This window comes from Mirounga angustirostris, unplaced genomic scaffold (genome assembly GCF_029215605.1).
Source record: "Mirounga angustirostris isolate CCGP_5_RB_7025 unplaced genomic scaffold, mMirAng1.0.hap1 SCAF_6, whole genome shotgun sequence".
Lineage (NCBI taxonomy): Eukaryota > Metazoa > Chordata > Mammalia > Carnivora > Phocidae > Mirounga > Mirounga angustirostris.
Window position 1 is genome coordinate 839,469 of NW_026991714.1, and position 16,755 is coordinate 856,223.

Below are 16,755 nucleotides of genomic sequence, written 5' to 3' on the forward strand. Positions count from 1 at the left end.
GCGGCCGCGGACGAGCCCCGGGAGCCCCCCGTCCGGCCGCTGTCCGCGCCGAGGGCAGCGGCGCCGCTGGTACCCAGCCGCCGGCTCCGATGGCACGCGCGCCAGAGCATCCGCGCGCGCACCGGGCGCGCCCGGGCGCGCGCGCGCACACACGCGGGAGCACGCGCCCGGCGCACGCGCGCGCACACCCCGGGGCCCCCTCCCCCGGCGGCCCCCTCTCTGAGCGGCGCGGGTCGGGAAGGGGGTGCGGAGAGGGAAGCAGCCTCCTTACCGGGTGCGGTGAGCCTCCGGGCCACGGCCCGACCCCAGGGGCTGCCACGGCCGCGGACCCTCCCCGCCCGCCCGCCCCCACCACGTAGCCGCGCCGCCGCCGCCGCCGCCGCCGGGAGTCGACGGCCCGGTCGCCGAGTGGTGACGTCACGGCGCGCCGGGCGCGGGCGGCCGCGCCACGTGACCGCCGCCTCTTTTGTCTGCGTCGTGGCGGCCGGGTTCCGCCGCCGGGCCGTGTTGGCGGCCTGGGGGCCGGCTGCGGGGTGGGGGGGCGGCAGGTGGGCCCGGGCCGTTCCTGACGGGCTCAGGCCGAGGCCTGCGCGGTACGAGGGTGCCGTGGGTCTTTCAGAGCGCCGCAGGTACGCGGGATCAGTTACTGAGACGTGGTCCTGGGATGGCGTTTAAGCGACCTCGCACGGTGAGGGCGCCTGGGGGCTCGGCAGCTTAAGCCCCGGACTCGGCCGCGGCGCGGGTCTCGGTCTCTGGCCCCGCCCTGGGCTCCGGCCGAGGTCCTGGGGTGAACGTCCCCTTAAGCGGCCGCCTCACCGTCAGGCCCGAGAACTGAAGTCCCGCGACTTCCGTGAAGGGTACGGGGTCGTTCTCTGCCCCCCCCGAAGTTATTTCCGCCCTGATTTGTGTCTACACCGCTCTTACATGGCTTGAACTTTTCACACTTACGTCATTAGGCAGTACGGTAGTTGCTGTTTTTTAAGCTCTGTCTAGCATTCTGGGCTCACTTTCGCGAACATGCTCGTTCGGGCTTTGACAAACCAGCACCGATTCAGAAAGGACAGAAATTTATTTCTCACAGTTTGTTTTTTAAAGATCTGTTTATTTCAGGGCACGAGTAGGGGGAGGGGCAGAGGGGGCGAATCTTGAAGCCAACTCCGACCTGAGCTCAGAGTCCCTAGTGGGGCTCATCCCAAGGTCCTGAGATCAGGACCGGAGCCGAAACCAAGGGTCCGGTGCTCAACCGATGAGCCACCGGCGCCCCTCTTCCTCACAGTTCTGGAGGCTGGAAGCACGGAGCCGGCCTCTCCTCTCCCCGGTAGTAGACTTCTGGTGTGGCGGAGGCCTGGGGATCTGCGTGGGGGCTCCGTCTTCGGCGCCCAGTCCCACCATGAGTGCCAGCGCTTGCTAATACTAGCTCACTGGGCGCTAGGGTTTCAACCTACGGACCTGGGGGACATACGCGTTCAGACCTAAGATCCATCCTTGCATTCCTTTCACGGTCGTGGCTACATAATAGCCCATTACGTGACTGTATTGTTGTTTGTCCACTCCAGCTGCTGAACATCTATGCAATTTCCAGGTTTTTGCTGTTTCCAACAGTGCTGTTATGAGCATTGCCTTTTGGTGCTTCTGTACAAACATTTCTCTCGGGCGTGTTTATCTTGGAGTAGAATTGATGGGTCTTGGGTGCGTCAGCGTTTACCTTTTTATGATAGTATCCTATCTTTTTTTTTTTTTTTAAAGATTTATTTATTTGAGAGACAGAATGAGAGAGCACATGAGAGGGCGGAGGGTCAGAGGGAGAAGCAGACTCCCCCTGAGCAGGGAGCCCGACGCGGGACTCGACCCCGGGACTCCGGGATCATGACCTGAGCCGAAGGCAGTCGCCCAAACGACTGAGCCACCCAGGCGCCCGATAGTATCCTATCTTTATTCAAAGAGGTTACGCCAGCTTACACTTCTACCAGCATCCATATCTTCCCTAATGCTTCAGACTTCTTGATTTGGGGCAATGAAATGGGAGCTAAATGGTGTCTCATCCCAACCTTATTGGCCTATCCCTGAGGTTCGGCGACTCGTGTATTTATTGGCCACGTGTATAGTTCCTTTACTGTGAAATGTCAGTGTCGGGCTGGAGGGATTTCAGGGCAGATGAAGGAAAAAGATACGACCACGAGGTGGCAGTAACACACACACAGGTTTTCTCCGGCCTGGCTTTGACAGATTTGTGTGTGGGAAGTCCCTCACCTAAGTGGACAATCCAGAGACTCTGGGACATGTAGAAGGAGTGGAGGGCAAGGAAATTCCCAGATGGTTACGTGACCTTGCTCTGCAGCCCAGCAGGAAGTCTCTGGGTCAGAAAGCTCCAAAGGGCAGCAGCAGTTTGTGGTCTTTATAACCACGTGGTTTATCTTATCTATGACTAGCAGGTGTTGGACACAGTTTCATGAAGTATGCAAAACAGGCAGGGCGCTCTTAAATGGCTAAAAGTCTGCTTATTGGGGCTGTGTTTAAAACAACTGGATGTGTAAAAATTTGAGTTTGGTACTTACTGGCAGGTGTTGAGCTTATATAGGTCCCAATCTGCTGCATAGAAATAAACAACCTAGGGTCCAATATACAGGGGCCATCCTTGGCTCACCTTTATAATAGCCAGTTCATGTCTTTTGCTCATTTTTTTTTTTTAGAGGATTTAGTTATGTGTTGCAAGTTTCTTCTCTCATATGTGGCTTGTCTTTTCACTTCCTATTTTTTTTTTAAGATTTTATTTATTTATTTGACAGAGAGAGAGGGGGGGAACACAAGCAGGGGGAACAGCAAAGGGAGAGGGAGAAGCAGGCCTCCCGCAGAGCAAGGAGCCCGATGCGGGGCTCGATCCTAGGACCCCGGGATCATGACCTGAGCCGAAGGCAGACGCTTAACCGACTGAGCCACCCAGGCGCCCCATTCACTTCCTATTTTAATAAATACATGTTCTTAACTTCAAATTTATAAATATTCTGTTTTTTTCCCCATCCTAATATATATTAACTTACTCTTCTAAAAAATTTAGTTTTGCTTTTGACATTTGAATTCTTATGCTCTCTGGAATTTAGTTTATGGTTTTACTTTTTACATACAAATGACTCCCCCCTCACCCAGGTTTGTTTTTTTGACTAGCCCCGCTTTTCCCAACTGATTGTCCTGCCAACTTGGTCATATATTAACATTCCATTTATGTATGGCTGTATTTCTAAACTGCCTATTCTGTTCTACTGGACAGTTTGTGTATCTTAGTGTCCACACCACAGTTTAATTACCATAGTTATATAAAAAGTCTTGATTATTTAGTAGAGGAAAATCTTCCTTATTTTTCTTCTTCATCTTCTATCTGGGTTATTCTTGGTCCTTTGTTTTTCCATACATATTTTAGAACAAGCTTCTCAAGTTGCACAGACACACGGCACTAAAGCTGTTGGGATTTTAATTGGCATTGCATTGAATATACAGATCAGTTTGGATAGAATTCACATCTTTCTGAGTCTTCCAGTTTATAAACAAGGGATAGCTATCTGCTTATTAGGTCTTCACTAGTGTCTTTCCAGTAAAGGTTTACTGTTTTCTGTATCCAGATCTTGCACATTTTGTGTTGGGTTTATTCCTAGATACTTTGTAGTTTGTGTTGCTATTGTGATATCCTTTAAATTTACACTTTGTAATAGTTGGTTGCTAGAGTAGAAATAGTTTTGTAAATTGATATTTTATCCAGCTGCCTTACTGGATACAATTTGTCATTGATTTTAATAATTTTTCTATTCCTTCTAAACATTTGTTTATTGATTCTTTTGGGTTTTCTATATAAACAATCACTGTATGAAAATAATGTCAGTTCCAGTCATTTTGCTTTTTATTTTTCTTAAAGTATAATACTGGTTTGGACCTCTAGTATAATGTCAATAGAAATGGTGATATCTTCTTGACATTCTTGACTTGGGCACTTTACTTGATCCTGATTTTTGAAAAGGAAATTTAGAATTATTTTGCAGGTTTTTTGGTAAATAAATTTAGAATGTTTTTTTTTTTTTAAAGATTTTATTTATTTATTTGACAGAGAGAGACACAGCGAGAGAGGGAACACAAGCAGGGGGAGTGGGAGAGGGAGAAGCAGGCTTCCCGCGGAGCAGGGAGCCCAACTTGGGGCTTGATCCCAGGACCCTGGGATCATGACCAGAGCTGAAGGCAGACACTTAACAACTGAGCCACCCAGGCACCCGTATTTATTGTAATTCTTGATAAATTTAGTCTTCGATTCTATTTTACTTTTTGATTTCTATTTGTTCCATGTATTTTGTTTCTGGCTTTTTTTTCTTTCTTGCATTCTTATTTTTGGATTAACTCAATTCTTCTTCCTCTTCTTCTTCTTTTAAGATTTACTTATTTATTTTAGAGAGAGAGAGAGAGCATGGGGGTGAGCAGAGGGAGAGAGAGACTCTCAAGCAGGTTCCACGTTGAGCATGGAGCCTGATGTGGGACTCGATCTCATGACCCTGAGATCATGACCTGAGCTGAATCAAGAGTCTGATGCTTAACTGACTGAGCCATCCAGACACACTTAACTGAGTTCTTTTGGAACCTTTTTTCCTACTCCATGTTTTTCTTTCTTAAGATTTGGAATTATGCTTCCTCTTTTCTTAGTGGCTATTCTTGAAAGTTATCATGTATTTTAATTTAACAAGGTCTAAAGTTTAAACACAAAGTTGACACTTTCTTCTGGATGGTACAAGAGCTCTAGAATACTTAGCTCTTTGCTTACCCCTTTGACTAATACAAAACTGTTGTCTAATTTTTTGTTTCTGTCTTTTCTTTTTAACTGCACAAATCAGTCGTTATCATATGTTTGTTTGGTTTCATATACAGAGAAAGAAGTAGAGCCAATATGAGGATGCGTTTGCAAACTAACTGCCACTTAGAGTAACTGGGATAGCTCAGTCTAACGGGACCATCCTCCAAGAAGCCATGTAAAGTGTGTCTCAGGAAAGTCTGCCTGGGGGAATATTTTAAAGATATCTTCAATCACTCAATAAACTCTTGGGTAAGGAAGAGAGGAACTTTCCTACAGACTCCTGTTTTCCTTCTGTCATGAGGGTTAACTCCCCCACCCTTCTGTGTTGTGCATGTGTGTCCTTTGGCATCTGACAATTCAGCATCATTGGGGTGGCCCCAGGACAGAAGGAAAGGGGTATCGTAGTGTTGGCAGGGAGGAGGAGGTCAGTGTGTCCCTGCATGAACGTGGTTGGAGTTATGCAGAGGTGGTCCCAGCAGGTGGCTGGAGCTGAGATTAAGGGTTCTGGAGAAAGGTGAGGCCAAGAGACTGAAGTAGAGCACATGATGAAAACTAAAGAGAATGTTCTCAAAAGGAGGAACAGCATTTCAGAGGCACAGTTACGGGGGAAAGCACTAATCCTTTAAGAGATGCAGAAATAACAATTTCTCTCCAAATGAGGATTCCCTTTATGTGAACTCTTGTAGATGTGTTTTTACTTTTGTGAGCCTTTTCTGTCATCTGAGGTTGGATATACATGAGTTTGAACCCCTAGCGTTGGGAGTAAGTAGAAATGTAGGAAGGAGGCTGCTGGGTGTGTGTGTGTGGGCACAGACAGTCTTGCTGTGGTAGTTTGGGAGAGACAAAACAAAGGCAAAGAAAAGCCTTTGAAATGGCCTGTCTCAGCAGCCCTCCAGGAATGTTACTAAATATGTTAGGACATCTAAGAGAGCTGGATCAGAGCGTTCCCCTATTTTCTGATGGGTTCTCAAAGTTATTATTGGCAGAATTTTTCATTTGAGAGAAAGTTTGAGAAATACCTCTGGGTACTCTTAAGGGCTTCCTTTTTCAGACTCACTGAAGTAGGTAAGAGTAAATAAAAATCATGCAAACATTTTTCAAACCAGATTGTATCGGGTCAAGCAGAATTAGAAAGGCTGGGTAAAGTATTTCTAGAACGTCTGTCTGAAAGCATGGAAAACTACCAAGACAGCAAAGCACGTGTGGGCCAAGACACTGCAGGAAAGGGAGTCCCATGGAGGGAGACCAACACTTGGCCCCACTTGAGCTCTCTCCCAATTCTAGAGTTGAAGCTAAAAGGATGAGAAGAGCCTCTGGAAGTTTCTCAGGGGAGATGATACCCAGAGTTCAGGGCTCATCAGTGAGAAGGGGTCCTGGTAAACATTCCAGGCTTCCCGTTGGACCCCAGGAGTAACAATGAACCAAAATAGCCTCCTCTCACAAAGATTGAAATCCAGCTTAAGTCAACTCAATCAGGTCTTTTGTCCCTGCCCTAATTCCTCCTATAAACAAGAGTAAATCCTCTCTGGGTGAACAGAGTCCAGTACTTCAAATGATCTCTATCCTTTTTGTCCATTAGGTTTAGCACTTAATGAAAAATAGACATATAAAACAGGTGAGACTTTACCAAAACCTTGGAGACAAGTTGCATAAATAAAGAGCCCTCCAGGGGATGTAGATAGTAGAGTTATCACACCCAGACTTTAAGATAACTAATTCGTGTGTTCCGGAAATTAAATTATAAGATGGACAATTTCAGGAGAGAACTGGAGACTATAAAAAAAAGAACCAAATGGAAACTCTAGAACTGAACAATGTCATGACAGACACTAATAATAGATGGGTTTAACTGTTGATTAGCATGTACAAAATAAAAGAAAGCAAATATAGTAACACTAATATTACATAAAGGAGATTTTAGTGTCAAGAGCAAGATAGAAGGAAATGAAGAGGAATGTTTCTTTTTTTTTAAGATTTTATTTATTTACTTGAGAGAGAGCACAAGCAGGGGGAGCTGCAGAGGCAGAGGGAGAAGCCGACTCCCAGCTGAGCAGGGAGCCCGACGTGGGGCTTGATCCTGGGACCCCAAGATCATGACCTGAGCTGAAGGCAGACGCTTAACGACTGAGCCACCCAGGAGCCCCTGAAGAGGAATATTTAATAATGATAATGAGGTCAGTTCACTAAGAAGATATAACAGTATAAAATTAGTAAATACCTTAGAAGAAAACATCAGAATATAGACAATAGAAACAGTGGGATAGCTAAAGTGAGAAAGAGAGAAGTTGTCCATTGTAGTGGGAGACTCCAGGACACCTCTCTCATTCGCCGGAAGACTGAAGACAAGACACAGCAGGTAAGTGTTGTTCTGCAGCAATTGCAGGACGCACATGCTTTTCCAGTGCTAGAACATTCTAGAACATTCGCCAAAGTTAGCTACATGTTAGACCATAAAGCAACTCAGCAATTGTTGAATGACTGAGATCAAATCAAGAATATCCTCTGGCCACAGAAGAATTAGTTTAGAAATCAGTAACAAACAAGAGAACTAAAATACCCCAAATGTTTAGCAATCAAGTGACACATTTCTGAATACCTGATGGGGTGATCCAGTCACAATGGAGATGAACACATATTTTGAACTAACTATATTGAAAATATCTAAGCTTATAGGATGCAGAAAAAGCTGTGCTTGCTTAGAGGGAAAATTTATAGCCTTAAAATTGATCATTTATCGATGAAAATATAGAATATATACCATGTATTGTATATACATCACAATTTAAAAAGCACAAAAAAAGAAAGGCTGAAAATTAGTGATGTCAGTATCCATCTTAGGAAGTTAGAAACGGAGCACCAAACTAACACAGAGAAAGTAGAAGGAAGGAGATGATACAGAGTACAATGAAACAGAACACAAGTTCACAACAGACTCAGTAAAGGTACAAGTTGGTTCTTTGAAATCACTGATAAAATAGAAAAAAGCCTTTGTCAGATGTCAAGCCCAGAGGAGCAGCGGCATAAATAGCCAGAGAAGGGGACAAAGCTGTGAATTTTCAAAAGGTCCCTAGAGATCTAACGTGCATCTGAGGCTAAGAACCTCAGTTAGGGGTGATCTGGAGGACCCCCAGTGTTGGTATCTTTAGATTTTTTTTCTTCTCTTAAGCCTCTTCAGATTCCCCCAGTGAAGAATCTTCCAGTTTCCTGCCTGGAGGCATAAACCTGGTTGATAGCTTTCTGGGAATTGAGCAGGGAGAGAGGGCTGAGGGCTGAGGCGTCTTACTATTCAAAAAATAAGCTCTCCCTTTATCCTTCTGTTCTCCTAACAGAAGCTCTCAGCCTCTGCTGGATCTGGTGACCCCAAACCAGATGCCAAAGCCCAAGTCCCCCGCTAGGGAGCGAGAGAGGCAGCCCAGGAGGAAGGGGGGCACTGACGGTCTCACTGTTTCTTTCTTTCTTTTTTTTTTTAAGATTTTATTTATTTATTTGACAGAGAGAGAAACACAGCGAGAGAAGGAACACAAGCAGGGGCAGAGGGAGAGGGAGAAGCAGGCTTCCTGAGGAGCGGGGAGCCCGATGCGGGGCTCGACGCGGGGCTCGATCCCAGGACCCTGGGATCATGACCTGAGCCAAAGGCAGATGCTTAATGACTGAGCCACCCAGGCACCCCGGTCTCGCTGTTTCTTAAACAGACTTTCCGTCAGGGTTTTATCTTAGCCCCACTCTTACCCTCTCCGCCAGTGGTCCCTGGTGCCGGGAGCTGCCGTGGTGGGGGGTTCATGCAGCGCATATCTGCCTCCTCACATGTAAACGTTTCTCCAAGTCTGTCTCTTACCTTTCAACTTTGCCTGTGGTGTCATTCATTGTTTAGAAGTTTTTAATTATAATGAGGTCAAATCTGTCCAAATCTGCCCCTTTCCCTTTGGCTGTGTTCCATCCCAGTTCGCTGGGGGAGTGCTCTGTCCTCCCTTTCCCCGCTGATTGGAACTGTCACACTCACATGTTGTTAACAACCGCAGACTAAGTATCGCAGATACAGAGTTCTCTTTTCGGACTCCATGAAGTCCCGCCGACCAGAAGATTCCTGTCCCAATTCCACCTCTTTCATCACTGTCCCTTCAGTCTGCTCCTGCTGTCCTCCAGGCTAGATGGTACCAACCGTTTCGCACCGCGTCCTTCCGAAGTGCTGGGATCATGCTCTAGATATCCTGTAGCACTCACCTTTTCCTCACTTAACAGTCCATGTTTCCATGTAGCTCTATAGCTCTTTATTGTTTTTTTTTTAAGATTTTATTCATTTGAGAGAGAGAGAGGGAGAGCACAAGCAGGGTGAGCGGCAGGGAGAGGGAGAAGCAGGCTCCCTGCTGAGCAGGGAGCTCAGGACCCCAGGATGATGACCTGAGCTGAAGGCAGATGCCCAACCATCTGAGCCACCCAGGCATCCCTCTATACCACTTTAGAAGTAGAAATTATATTCATTGCTTTTTGTTGTTTGTGAAAGTAACACATGGTCTTACCTGAAAATTTGACATGTATAGAAAAACAAAAACTTAATTTACTTCTACTCCTATCACCCAGAGAGAGGCTTTGGAAGCAGGGAGTCTTCATGTCCCGTGTGCCTTGGGGCCTCTTCTTGCGGCAGACCCCCCTTTCTGGGAGGCATCCATCTGAGGTCAGCCTGGGCCACCGCCCTCTCCAGGGTGGGCCTGGCTCCCCCAGCAGCCCCTGGAGTCTTCCCCACCTTGTGAGGGGCTCGGGGAGAGGCCTTCCAGAGGCCGGCTAGTTGCCAGGGGAGTGAGCCAAGGAGGGAGAGATGAGGATGAACCCTGACCCATTGAGGCCCTTGGGCCTTCTCCCAGCGGGGGTGGGGGAGAAGCGGCCTGGAACCAGCTGCCTTGGGACCCGCAATCTGACCTTGAGATAAAGCTTTCTTTGAAACAGTTTCTGAAAGGTCCTTTAAAGTTAAACAAAACACATAGTGAAAACATTTCGAGGTTGAGAGAAGTGTGCTCTGTAGTTTAACGTGAGGCGTCTCAGTGAACAGAAGGTTATGGTTCCAGAACAATGTAGTCAATTATCTCAAAAACTGAAAGCCACCTCTGATGTCTAACCAGTCAACCAACCAAACATATCCCCTCACATTTTTTTAAAAGCAGAACAAATGTCTTTTAAAACGTAAGCCCTAGGCCTGCATTTAGGGTCACTCTAAGTTACTAGGGGAGAAATTCGTAAGGAGAGGAGACTGATCTATAAGTAGAATATTCTTTTATGTAAAAAAAAAAATCCACTTTCAGAAAAAATAAAAATGTGAAACAGGAGAAGTAATGCTGGCTATTGGCTGTGAGAGTCGAAGTGAACTCACTCAATCCGAATGGTCCCTATCTGTCATTCGGAGGGTTCCCTCCCACTCTCCTGTCTTCAGCCAGTGGAGATTAAAGCCAGTTCTTATTGTGTTCTTTGTATCCAATTTCTTTTAATGTCCCAATGGTTAAAAACCACAATTCTTCTTAGAGAGTCTTTAGAGTTTTTGGATGAAGATTTAAGCTAATTCAGCTGCTGGCTCCAACATTCTGCAGTGCACTTTGTTCCAGGAAGACCCATTTTGTCTGTATTCTGTTGGAAGCGATGTAGTTGTCATGGGGAAGAGCCCATCTTATGTCTAACGGCATATTTGATGACAGTAAAACATACTTTATATAACTGTCTTCCCAGCCCAAGAATGTAGGATGCTACCCAGCGGAAGTGTGACCTCTTTACAGTTCCATCCGCTTAGAAAGGATCACCCCCAAACTCGGCAGTTGTATGTGGCTTTGGGGGGCAGCTGGAGGTCCCTGCTCAGGGAACGCTATCAACCAACGGTGCCAGGTGAGGAAATACTCACTCATGCTCATGTCTCTTGGGCCAGGTTAGCGATCCTGAGTACCCCTTTTATCATAAGCTTGCCTATGACTCTATAATGAATGGGGGTAAAACACTTCATTGGGTTAGCATAAATTGTAGTTATATCTGTCTTTGGTTTATTTCATGTTTTCCACCCCAGCAAATTTTCATGTTCACTTTTCAAGCTGCCAAGTCACCTTGGTTAGCTGGGAAGAGATTTCTATATGACCGGCAAAGGTAAAGGATACTGTGTCCAGGGTCTGGTGGCCTCCAATCAGGTTCTCCTGGGTGCCACTCTGGGACCTGCCCTGGCCATGTCCTGAAATCACCAAGGTCTCAGTGTCCACACCTCTATAACTAGGATAATACTATCGTTTTTGCTCACTTCATAGGGTTGTTGGGAGGATCACATGAAATAACAGATAGGAAAGGATGTTGGGAGTGAAAAAGGGCTAGATAAAATGTCGCTGGTTACCCACATAGCATCTGAGCTGTTTCTGAAATAGTCCTTCATTCATTATAAGTTGTGCACCTAATTACCAAAATTCCGCTTGTCTAAGACTTAACCACTTCCTGCAAATTCAGTAGTGACTTCCTTACTTGGTTCCTGGGTAAACCGCCCCCCCCCCCAACAACAAAACACAAAATCCAGTTAGTGGGATGTGAAAACATGCAGTGTCAGGCATCCAAGGGTAATGGGTTTCCTGTACGGATCTGGACCTCGGGGTGCCAGAGCCTCCCTCCTTGCCCACTGCTACTGGTAAGCTGCATTTCGACAAGCAGCACTGCTTCCTGGAGAGAAATCTTTCAGGGGCCAGCTCCTTCCGGGGTGCTGCAGTCTTCCTCACCCACCTTGCAGGCCTGATCAGGCTCCCCTGCAGCTGAGGACACTCTGGCATCGGGGTGTGGTCCTGCTGTCTCCGAGGAAAGAAGCCAGGTGAACCACTGTTTCCTATTTGGCCACTTGGCTGACACCTGGATAGCGTGGTTCTCTCTTTAAACGCTGGCGTCCCAAAGTGCTGGGTGTTTGGCCCAGTGATAAAACAGCCCATTGTGTTAATAGCCACCTTCAGCCCATCAGCTTGGGAAAGGGAGTTGAGGCTTTGAGATACTATGTATAATAGCAAAGCAATATGTTACATATAGGAATAGACAAAAGAAATGTAAGCTATGAAGAAAACTGTATAATGTTATCGAATGATAATTCTTTTGAAAAAAGGATGAACCATGTTCTTGGATAGGGCAACCCTATCACGTCAGTTGCAATTCCAACAAGATCCCGTTCTTCCTCTCCGTGCCCCCCCGCCCACAACTCCACAGGGGGAGTCCCCTCGCTCTGCCAACTTCTCTTCCATCCACCACTCTCACTGATTTGGACTTATTTCAGGCTCCCATTTCCCTCCCGAATGACTGAAACACCTCTTCACTGTTGCTTCTTGGCAATCCGTCTTCCCACAGTACAGCTGTTTGACTTCCCAAGTCCTTGTGTAGACACGCACCCACTTACTACTCTCCAGGGGTTCGCATCATTCTTGGTATAGAGCCCAGACTGCAGAGTGAGGCACCCAGGCGCCTCCCCCTCCTGCTCCACTCACCCCTGCAGAGGTAGCTCCCCAGGAGGCCCTGGCTCCTTATGCTGGGTTCACTTCTTCCCGTCCGCCCCACCCCATCTCTTCCTCCTTCCCTTTGTCACCTGATGAGCTCCTGCTGACTATTTGACTGACCTTGACTCTGATCTCCTCTGGGAAGCTTTCCTCCATCTGCCAGGTGGGGATAATGACCCCTTTGCCATACGGCTTTGGTACCTGTCTGGTGGTGGTTAGAGTTACCACATATCCTGGTTTACGCCTGTTGTCCCTAGGTCTGGTTGGTGGCCAAGAAAAATGGAGACCAGCTATGGCCCCACATAGTTTAATAGGATTGAGAACCAAGACTGCATTAACGTGACTTGAACTCCAAGAAAGTCATGCCCGGGAAGATGAAGTGGCAAATAGCTTTGTTGTTTCAGGAACTTCTAGAGAATCCATTTATCTGAATCTGGACTACTCAGAGGGTCCTCATCAGGGTCAGAGCCCCTTCTGACAGGAGCTGATTACTCATCTGGCTTATCAGACGCCTGTTTACTTCTTGAGGCCCCTTCAAAACCCTAACCTCCCTCTGTTCACCACCTCTGAAATGTTACGTCACGATTGTGGTCAATCCCAATCATTTTCCTGGAAACCAGTCCTCCAAACCTTCTGAATAGGCATCCGCGACTGCCTTCCTCCGAGACGCCCCTAAGGAAGTGGTTTGTCGACACGTGGCTCCCCCTTCCCACATTAATCAACAAACTGAACTTTGCTCAAAACAGGTCATTCTGATGATCTCTTTGGGGAGTCAGCAGCCAACACCCCTTTTACTCTGAAAGGAATCCCAGTTTGGATGATAAATTAAATGATTCCTATCATAAATTTTGTTACCCTGTTATATATAACATTTATTGTTCTCATGTAATCCTTATAATAACCTCACAACGTGGGTATTACTGTTCTACTCTTGGACAGATACAGAAATGAAGACCAGAGTTTTGTCAGCGATCCAAGATCCCATAACTACTGTAAGGGACTAAGCTACAACCCCAGGAATCGACTCCAGAACTGGTATTCTTTTTTTTTAAAAAGTAGTTTTCCTTTTAATTTTAAAATCATAAACTTACAGAAACGTTACTAGTACAACCTCCCCCCTTCCCAAACCACCGGAGAATCGGGATGTTGATGCCGAGACAGATGCCCAGTCACTGTCAGATCTCGCTCTGCTGGAGCCGGTCACGCCTATCGTGATGTGCAGAGCAGAAGAGTCAGAGCGACATCTTGCCTTCAGGTCTCCTGTCTCTTGACTTCCCTTCGGGCTCCCCTTGCCCGCGGCGACCTTGCCATGTGTGCCTGTGAGTTCGCTGCCGCCCCCTCCTGCTTAGGTTCGGGCTAGGCTCGGCAGAAGCGGGGTCACACGGGACAAGGCTCTGATTCACCCCGTTATGATGACGTATGCTCCCCTCACTTGATTCGGGTGCTGTCTGCCAGGCCCTTTCACTCTAGAGTCATTCTTTTCCACTTTGTAATATTTTGTGGGGGGCGGCATTTCATTTTATTTTGGATTACTGTTGTTGTTCTAACTTTCTTCCTACCCCACCCCCAGCTTTATTGAGGTATAACTGACAAATAAAAACTGTATATTTCAGCTGCACGATGTGATACAATTTGATACAGGAATACAGTGTGAAATGCTTGCCACACTCCATCCTCTTCCGCGGTGACCATTCTCTTCACCTCCGAACGGTCGAATCGCTGTATTGTGCACCTGAAACTAATATAACACTGTGTTAACTACACTGGAATTAAAAAAAATAAAAGAAAAAAACCAGAGCTACTCTCAGATTTCGAGTATATAATACAGTATTATTAACTATGGTCACTGAGCTTTACTTTCTCTCTCCAGAAGTTACTCATCCTGTAGAACGGAGACTTCGTGGCCTCTGACCAGCATCTCACCTCCCCACGCCCATCCCTGGCGACCACCTGTCTACTCTCTGCGTCCGCGAGTTCTGTTTTAGGTCCCGCAGACAGGGAGAGCTCGTAGCAGGTGGCCCTTCTCTGTCTGGCTTCCTGTGCTTAGCATCATGTCCTCCAGGAGCCCCAAGGCGTCTCCAATGATTAAGGCTGAATGGTATGTCCACACCACATTCTCTTTACCTGTTCATCCATCCTTAGGTCGTTCACGTGTCTTGGCTGTTCTAAATAATGCTGCGGTGGCCACGGGAGAGCACGCATCTCTTCGGGATCCTGATGTTTCCTTTGAACATATACTCAGGAGTGGGATCGCTGGGTCATAGGGTAGGTCTGTGTTTCATTGTCTGAGGAACCTCCATTCTGTTAACAGTACCAATTTGCATTAAAAAAATTATTTATTTTTTTGTTTGTTTGTTTACTTATTTATTTATTTACATCAGTTTAGATTCATGTTTCCTATTTTATTCAGTGGGTTGTAACTTGCTACCTCATTATTTATTTTGATGCGCTGATTTTTCTAGATTTGGCCTCGGGGGTACTCAAGATGCCTCCAAATACTCTTGACACTCCATCATTCTTTCAAGCAATTTGTTGTTTTGGTGGGTAGATAAGTATCTTTTACTTCTCTGAAGGACTGAATTAGGTATGTATGGAATTTAAGTTAATTGCATTTGCTCAGAGGATGGTGTTTCGTGTCATAATGAAATACCCCTACAGAATTTGAGCAAATACCAGTGAGAGTACCAGCTTATCAGCGGGAGCGCTCACAGAGCGTCTGCTACATTGGTTCCGTGTTTTTCTCCATTGAGAGACTGTAATTAGAAACTGAAGTTTTGAATAACGTTTTTTTGTCACTCTTATTTTTTAGTTTATTTTTTAAAATCTGTATATTTGTTGTTCTGCGAAACTTTATTAGTAGTTCTGCAAATTCTCTGCCACCCTTAGGGAACAGATCGTGTATGTAAGTTGTTTCTTCAGGCGCTCGGCAGTGAGCACCTGCCCCTTCTGGGCTCCCACGCGGGGCCCGTATGCGATTGGCTGGCAGGCTCATCTCACCCACCGGCCTTTTGCAGGCTCCTCAGGGCAGAGGCTTCCACATCTGTTCCCCGTCTGGGGCCTGGCGTGTCCAGAGGCCCAGCAGCGCCGGTTGGATGGCCAGGTGGTCGTGGCTCTGTCTCTCTTCTGCCCACAGGATGGCAGCATCTACTCTAGGCTTCAGCCCCACCAGGGGCCTGGCTGTCTGGGAATCTGAAAATACCTGGGTTCTCCCTGAAATGAAGAGAGTACTGGAGTACTCCTCCATGAAATAACACGTTGTCATCTGTCCACACTCTCTTCCAGGTGCTCCCGGGAAGATGACCTCTGTCGGGTGAACTACGGGATGGTTTTGGGCTGCGGCACCCACCCCGGAGTGACTAGCTGGGCTAGAGTTTGTAGGAGCTAAAACTGAGCAAGCAGGCTGGAATCACTCGCTCATTTCGTGCCCAAGTCATTAGGTGCAAAGAATTGCTATTTAGGGCGCCTGGGTGGCTCAGTTGGTTAAGTGACTGCCTTCAGCTCAGGTCATGATCCCAGGGTCCTGGGATCGAGTCCCGCATCGGGCTCCCTGCTCTGCGGGGAGCCTGCTTCTCCCTCTCCCACTCCCCCTGCTTGTGTTCCCTCTCTCGCTGTGTCTCTCTCTGTCAAATAAATAAATAAAATCTTAAAAAAAAAAAAAAGAATTGCTATTTAAAGAGAAAGGGGGAAACCAACTATTTGAGCACTTGCTGTATGCTGTGTGGTTTAAACCAGGGGCTGTCACATGTGAGTGGGCATCCCAGGCACCTGGAGGACTGGTTCAAGCTCACGCTGCTGGCCCATCCCCAGGGCTTCCAACTCAGTAGGTCTGGGATGGGGCCTGAGAATTTGAGTACCAATGAGTTCCCAGGTGCCCGGGAATGCTGCTTTCAGCAGTCACGTTTAGTTACTGTCTCTGTTTTGCAGACGAGCAAACTGAGGCACGGAGGCTTAACTACTCGCCTAACGACACACCCAGTAAGAGGGGGCTGGCATGCACACCCTGCTCAGCCCGACTCCAAGCCCCCGCTCCGTCCACCGCACCGTTCTCTAGGAGAAAGGGAATGAATCTGTACTTGGGGGGTTTTCTGAATCATACGGCTCCGAAAATATGACACAATGCCCAACTCCGGTGTGATGCTTTTAATTTGCAAGAGTTTAGCCATCACAGTCAATCTTTGCCATTCTTCTGGCGCTCGAGCAAGGAAGGAGGCTGCCGAGGCCAACAGGCTGGTGCGCTAGTGTGTGAAGAGACATGATGCACTACTCAGTTCAAATTAAAATGTCTTTGGAAACAAAATATCGATGTTGTAAGTATTTTAATCACCAAACTCCAACTTTGAAACTAGAATAGGACATGAAAATAAGGCACAAGTAAGTAATTATAAAACCCATTAGCTTGCCGTAGAGAGAGAAGACAGTCTATCCATGGAAATAAATGAGGAAATA

At 46.9% G+C, this 16,755-nt stretch overlaps 1 protein-coding gene and 1 long non-coding RNA gene across 3 annotated transcripts in view; one reads left to right on the plus strand and one right to left on the minus strand.

Annotated features, from left to right (window-relative positions):
• Positions 1 to 430, minus strand: part of ADAR (adenosine deaminase RNA specific) — a 39,548-nt gene extending 39,118 nt beyond the window's left edge. Inside the window, exon 1 of the mRNA XM_064593639.1 lies at positions 272 to 430. The gene's annotated coding sequence lies outside the window, so the exon portion shown is untranslated. The remainder of the gene's footprint in view (positions 1 to 271) is intronic.
• On the plus strand, positions 418 to 15,940 carry LOC123845746 (uncharacterized). Of its 2 annotated transcripts, XR_010412119.1 has the most exons (5): positions 418 to 6,999; positions 10,538 to 10,690; positions 13,249 to 13,344; positions 14,452 to 14,574; positions 15,592 to 15,940. It is a non-coding gene; the product is annotated as an uncharacterized LOC123845746 (long non-coding RNA). The 2 variants fall into 2 exon arrangements; XR_010412120.1 differs by lacking the exon at positions 13,249 to 13,344.
• Positions 15,941 to 16,755: the final 815 nt, after the last annotated feature.